Here is a 6405-nt window from a genome sequence, read left to right as displayed (position 1 = left end):
GATGTACCAAAAGAAATTTATGGGGAAATGATTCCTTCACTGGTTAGCTGTGATGCTTGCTCCTTCATTGCCAGATTCCTTTGGCCTCTTAAGAAGAGTGCTGACCCTTCTAGGTACTGTCCATCAAGTTCTTTGTATCCAAAGGTGCTTAACGAGATCAACAAAGCACAAGTATCATATTTGAAAAGGTGTTGGTAAGAAGAAATTTCTATGAACTTGGAACAGATCTGAGTCACTTTAGAAATAAGGGAGATTTAGTCATTTCCTCAGGATCACAATCCTAGAGAGTGATGACATTTGATCTATTTTATCAAATGAAAACATACAAACTAACAGGATTTCTGTAAAAAAAAAAATAGGACCCATTGTGTGCAAAGTAATTAATACCTAATAGAATTTCAGAATTGGTAGGTTCTCTACTCCTCTGCATAAAGTTCCACCAAGTCCTCAAGACATAACAGTGAAAGACAAAGCAAATGTATTTGGCTATTATTGGGTACCTGGTAAACAGAGATGCCTTAATTCTGACAAAGTGCATATCATAGTCGTTAATGTGACCTTTCTGAACAACTATATAGTCTATATGTTCCAGTGTGAGCCCATGGGCGGTACAATCATATCTGAGACTGAGAAACTTGTCATCAATGTAAAACACCTCTTCATCTTCCACCAACATCAAAGGTATGAGCATGGAACTATTTGTGGAGTTCTCTGATGTCTTCAATAGGAGGATTCTGGGCTTAAAGAGGGAAGCATAAAAGATAATCATTTGTGTCCCTTTTCTCATATTTCAATGTTTCTGATGAATGAATCCTGAGAAATGTAACTTCACCAATGTCTTCAGAAAATGCCTCTAGTTGCAACAAATACTTACACTTCTTGTTTATAGCTCATCCATGATAATTTTGACATCATAGAGTGACTCATCATCATAATCCATTACACCCAGACCATAAATGCCCTTTCAGAAATTGTCACTTGTAACCTGTGGATGTGCAACATATCCAATGCTATTATCTGTAAATCTGACCTGTCATCACATTTGGTAGCTTTTTTCAGATGTCATCAAGAAGAATGGTGAACCAAACATCCAGAGCTCCCCTAAAGGCTGTACTGAGAATCAGATTGTCTTTTTCTTTAACAATGATATCCACTCTCCAACCTGGATCTGAGAACCAATATCACCCTTAATAATCAACCATTTGTCAAGCTAATTTCTTGCTGCAAAAATTAATTTAACTGAAAAACCAGGATGGTAGTAGATATTTTGATTGACATGGCCTCAAAGGAGTAACCTTGTGACCCTACCCCCACTCGAATAACAGTGTTCAGATTTGGGGGATTTTACTTGGAAGGTGAACCCTTAAGCTGGCTCTTCTTCAGATGGTTTCTTCTTCTTGACAGTTTCCAGGTCAGGTCCTTGAAGAAGAGGAGGAACTTGGGGAACTTTACCTTATATAAGGTTAACAAACTTCACTCTATACAGAAACTGCTACTAAAACTTAGAAAAAAAGCCTACTAAGAAGAAAGAAAATTGGGCTAGGAATCAACACTAAAGTTCAAGTTGGAGTTAACTATTTACTGGTTATTGCACTTCACATTTGTACCTCCTCTTAGCTTCTTAAATACTGTTCCCCATTACATTTTTGTGCCCAACTATAGGGGAAAGATAACCTTATTCTCAAACTTAACTCTTTTGGACATTTGTGGGAATTTTTCTCAAAAATAGGTAATTCAGTTCTCTGGTACACATTGGTGAATTATCAGATTCATCCACTTAAGGGCTGAACCTTACAAGATTGCCCCCCACCTTCATATGTCAATCATCATCCCTTCTTTGTTAGATCATTTGTTAGAATGGTTCACAGTCCTCAGAAATAGTTTACTCCTACATTAAGGATTATAAAAGGACATCACTCCGGAATTAGAATAGTCCATGTTCTCTCCAGATGTGCCAGTTTTCAGCCAACCAAGTGTTTACAACTTAGAAACTCACTGAACTTTGTGATTTAATTTTAATTTTAATCTTTTAGTTGCACAAAGGAGTTGCCCTTTCAACAATGCAGTTTGTGAATATAATGCAAAATCCAGAAGGCAAATCCCAGAATAAAAAAATAAACTGAATTTAAGAGTGCTAAAATGAAATAGCCAGTATACTCAGTTACTGGGGAACTTGGAAAACTACAGAATAGTAAAAAATGGGCACGGGAAATGAACCATACTTAGGTAAGCTGTAGAGTAGGAAACTGACAATACTCAAAGTCTAAGTAAAATAGACTGTGGGCTTGTCTTGCGTTTGATCTCATGCTCTGGGCATTGTCCCAGAGCATTTTTTCTCAAGGCTACCACTTTAGCCACAACTCTGGTAGTGTCTTTTTGCAGGTTAATTGGAAATAAAAGTCTCATCTTTCCTGCCTGGGTTGGCTTCAAACATAAATCCTCAGAACTGAGCCAACTGAGCATCTAGGATAACACTCAGCTTCATCTCAGTTTTCAGGTAACTTGTTTGCCAGTATTCAATCTTTGTAAGTCTTTCTGTAGCATTGGCCTCCCATCACCACACAGATTCTCTTTCAAGTATATTTATTCTTTGTTTTAATATGTTTATTGTAAAAATACTGTTCAGAGGGGTTAGTTACATGAGCAAGGTAAAGAGCGTACATTTCCTATCAAGCATTGTTACCTCCTCCTTAGATTTTCCTATACCATCCCTAACCTCCCAGTTCCACAACTACACTATACACTCCCCCTACTCTGGCATAAATTGTAAAGTTTGTTTTTCAACAGTGTCTTGTGCATCTCATTGTTACAATGGGTCAACCTGTATCCTTATTTAAGCATTTTGTTTTTTTTTCCCCTTTCCCTCCCCAAATTAGAGAAGTGTATATACAAGATGCAGGGCACCATCATCAAACACAGTGGAAACAGGTTATACCATGTGGGTGGATGGGAATACAAAGAAGCAAAAATCACATGGAATATTATAAATATGTTAGAAACAATAGCAAGAAAGAAAAAAACCACTTGAGTCCCTATCTTGGGGTTCATTTCGTTTATCATCATCTTATCTGGTCAAGTATTATATTTATACGTAATTTTTCCCATTCAGTCCTACCAGTGGCTCCTAGTTACTTTTCCATGGTGGCATTTCCAATTAACAAACCCTGCTGATAAATGAAAGTACATATTATGATCAATAGAATAAAACTAATTTGAGCTGCTGTTTCTCGTTTTTAGCTTTAAGCTCCTTGGGAAATTTTCAAGGGCCCTACATAGCATATTTGTAAACATGAAGTTGAATGACCCACTAACTATGAAGTCTCTTCTTACTTAATTTAAGGTGTTTGAGAAGGGTCAGTTGTGGGTTGGCCAATTGAACCAAAGCACAGATTCCACTTCAATTTGGCCAGTAACATTTCCAATACTGGTCTTCTGCAATACTACCAGACATTTCCCCTGGCTATGATTAGTACTTATTGCTCATCTCAAAGGGTTGGGCTTCACTACATACAGCTAAGTTTCTCAGAAATGTCAAATTTTCCCCAAGTATAGTTGACTTGGAAAGAATGGAACTGGTCAGTTTCAGGGGTTTTTGAGAGTCTTGCTTTTTAGAAGCAAGTTGTCTCGGATCACATTTTGCTGACCTATCATGAATTTCATGCCCATGGGGTCTGAGCTCCATGACAGCACAAATAGGACCTCTTGTGTGGCCTCCCTGCCACACAGTCATAGTAGTACTCAGTATGTGGACAGAATCACCACAGTATTTACCTCGCTTATCCAGTCTCAATTTCAATCTGGGTAGATTCAAAATTGAAAGTCATACAGAGTGTATGCTCCAAGACTGAAGTTTCTATCATTTTGTAGGATTAACTAGAAGGTCCATTGAGACCATGGAACTAAGCATGGTCACATTAAGGGCATTAAGACTGCTTGGAGTTCCCCAATCAGGATGTTTTCACAGGTCAATATCTGACAAACATTAGACACTCATCTGGGCATTATAAAACTGAATCACGTTTTTGACCAATTTGATCATTAACACCCTCCTTACTAGAAGGCAATCTCCTCTCCCACTAGAAGGGAAACTTGCATTCCTGCTATTTAGAAACCCCGCCAAACTCCCTCCCTCTTGGCAGAAAACCCTCCCTCCTTCTTGGTAGAAAACCCTTTAGGTGTAGCTTGCCTTTTTTTTTTTTCTTTTTTTGGTCGGTGTTGGGACTGAACTCTGGGCTTGGGTACTGTCTCTCACCCCTTCAGCTCAAGGCTAATGTTCTAGCAATTGAGTCACAGTACCACTTACAGTTTTCTGGCTTTCTGAGTGGTTTATTGGTGATAAGAGTCTCACAGACTTTACCTGCCAGGCCTAGCTTTGAACCGCCACCCTCAGATCTTAGCCTCCAGAATAGCTAGGATTACAGGCGTGAGCCCCCGGTGCCTGCTTTTTTCTTTTCTTCTCTTCTCTTTTCTTTTTTCTTTGTTTTGTTGGTTGTGAGGCCTGAAATTTGGACCTGTACACTGTCCCTCAGCTCTTCAGCTCAAGGATAGGTCTCTACCACTTGAGCCACAGCACCATTTCTGGCTTTTTCTGCTTATGTGGTGCTGAGGAATTGAACCTACAGCTCATGCATTCAAGGCAAGCACTCTACCGCTGAGCCACCTTCTCAGCCCTTCATCTGAGTTTTTAGTTAGCTCACTGACAATGTTCAATCCTTCTAAGGCCTTTATGCAACTTCGGCCTCCAGTCACCACAGAAACTTTTCCCTTTTCAGATAATGTTTCTAGAACTAATTTGCCCATGCCATCCTACTAGAGCATTTCATTTATGGGTTTAAAAAAATCTTTTAGTATAATTAACAAACCTCTGTTCATCTTATTCTATTCTACATTTTATTTTTTGCCAGTCCTGGGGCTCCCTGAGCTTCTTTTGCTCAAGGCTAGCACTCTGCCAGTTGAACCACAGTGCCACTTCCAGCCTTTTCTATTTATGTTGTGCTGAGGAATAAAACCTAGGGCTTCATGCATGCTAGGCAAACCATTGACCACTAACCCATATTGCCAGCTCCCAAACTATATTTTATTTATAGTAATCATCAGAATAAAACTGATTCATAAGCTTCTATCTAGTTTTGGGCTTTGAACTTTTTGGAAATTTTTGGGGGAGTCCTGAAAAGCATCTATGTTAATAGGAAATACAAATGACCCTCTAGGGAAGGGGTCTCTCCTAACTAGTATAAAATGTTTGAAAATGGACAGGTGGATGAAATGCTAGGGTAAAAGGGATGTCTAATTGAACCAAAGCACAGGTTCTACTCTAGTTGGCCAGGAAGGTCTCCAACACTGGTCCTCCACAATACCATTAGACATTCCCCCTTGCTATGTTTAATGCTTACTGCTCATCTCTTCACAGGTTCGGTCTTCCCTGCATCTTGATAAGTGTCCCAGAAATGCCAATTGTTCCCCCCTACCTCGGGGAGATAGGGGTTTTGTCTTAGATCCTTATTCTTGGGAACAGCAACAGCAGGGTCTTACAAGTTTCCTCAGGCTGTGTTTGGCATTCCATGCCTTGGGGATCTGAGGTTCATCACAGTGGGAAGTGGACCACTTGTTTTTCTGGTGTCTGTGTCACACAATCTTAACAGTAATGGAGGACAGAATATTTAATCCATTTCACCCAAGCATTAATTTTTGTTGGTCATTGGACTTGAACTCTGGGCCTGGGTGCTGTCCCTAAGCTCTTCAGCTCAAGGTGAAAGCCCTACTACCTGAGCCACAGTGCCACTTTCAGTTTACTGGTGGTTAATTGGAGATAAGAGTCTCAAGGACTTTTCTCCCTGGGCTGGCTTTGAACTCCAATCCTCAGATCCTGAGTAGCTAGGATTGCAGGTGCAAGCCACTGGCACCCGGCTTTGGACTTGAATTTTAAGTTTATCCAGAGAGTCTGCTTCTGAAACTGAGGTTCCAATGCCATACATCCTTGGATCAGCTAGGAGATAAATCCAGGCTTCAGAGTCAAAGTGGGCAGCTGAAGGAGTTTAGTGAATAGGACTGTTTTGAGTTCCCCTTGCAACATATAAGATTTAAAACACACACATGCAAGCACATATGCATAACAAGTTTTTGTTTGGACTAGTGCACATTATGGAGCTCCATAATGAAAATTATCCATTATTTATGAGTGTTCTCAGACCTTTGTCAATATTCTCCCAGTGGATTATCAGAAGCAGGTCCTTGGATCATTTTTCTTGGGTTCCTTAGGCCTAGAATTCTTATTCCCCCTTTTAGCAGGCCTTTGGTGATTTGTTTTTGGTGCACTCAATCCTCCCTATTGTAAGTTTCTTGTGCACCTCTCTCATTTTCAACTCTCCCCTTACTGGAGATTTCTCGAATATGGCTTCCTCCAGC

This window comes from Dipodomys spectabilis, unplaced genomic scaffold (assembly GCF_019054845.1).
Source record: "Dipodomys spectabilis isolate Male_0828 unplaced genomic scaffold, ASM1905484v1 ptg000578l, whole genome shotgun sequence".
NCBI lineage: Eukaryota > Metazoa > Chordata > Mammalia > Rodentia > Heteromyidae > Dipodomys > Dipodomys spectabilis.
Note: the sequence above shows the minus strand (reverse complement) of the source record.